Below are 615 nucleotides of genomic sequence, written 5' to 3' on the forward strand. Positions count from 1 at the left end.
CTCTGAGCGTCTCATAAATGTGCTACAACCACTCTTTGCCAGTGCTCCTCAAAACACACCTTATTTCTAGATGGGAGCTGAAGGCCATGGGACAGCAGGGCAAAGGGGGCAGGATTCACACTTGGCAGAGTAAACCGTGCCCTCAGCTGACTCAACCAGAACACAGTTTTCCCAGCTACAGAGCAAAATGGAACACGTTAGAAGACAAGAGACTGACGGCTCCTAGAGGCACTGCAGGTGCAGCTGAGGCGTCATGTGTGCAGCAGTAGGTGGCAGAGAGGAGAGAGGCCATGTCTACACTCAGTGTTCTGACCTATGAGTGTCTGAACGATTAGCAACCTAACATTCCCTGAAAAAAAAAAAAGCCAGCCTGAGACAACCACCAATCCGGAGCCAGGAGTCCCAGACAGCAAGCCAGCCTGAGATGACCATCAGTCTGGTGCCACGCAGAACTAGAGGAGCAGACCATGCCAGAGATGACCCCTGCTCAGTGCCATAAGGCACAAGTGGGGCACAGTACTCCTGAGACCACTCCTGAGATGACCGCAGACACAGAGACCACTGGTGCCATTAAGAGGACCAGGAAGTGATGGAGAAATGGAGATAGATAGATAG

At 52.0% G+C, this 615-nt stretch overlaps 1 non-coding gene across 1 annotated transcript; it reads left to right on the top strand.

The window, feature by feature from the left end:
* Nucleotides 1-215: 215 nt before the first annotated feature.
* LOC132649366 (small nucleolar RNA SNORA17) lies at nucleotides 216-347 on the top strand. Its single transcript, XR_009587812.1, has one exon. It is a non-coding gene; the product is annotated as a small nucleolar RNA SNORA17 (small nucleolar RNA).
* Nucleotides 348-615: the final 268 nt, after the last annotated feature.

The sequence above is a fragment of the Meriones unguiculatus genome, chromosome 19 (assembly GCF_030254825.1).
Source record: "Meriones unguiculatus strain TT.TT164.6M chromosome 19, Bangor_MerUng_6.1, whole genome shotgun sequence".
NCBI classification, from domain to species: domain Eukaryota; kingdom Metazoa; phylum Chordata; class Mammalia; order Rodentia; family Muridae; genus Meriones; species Meriones unguiculatus.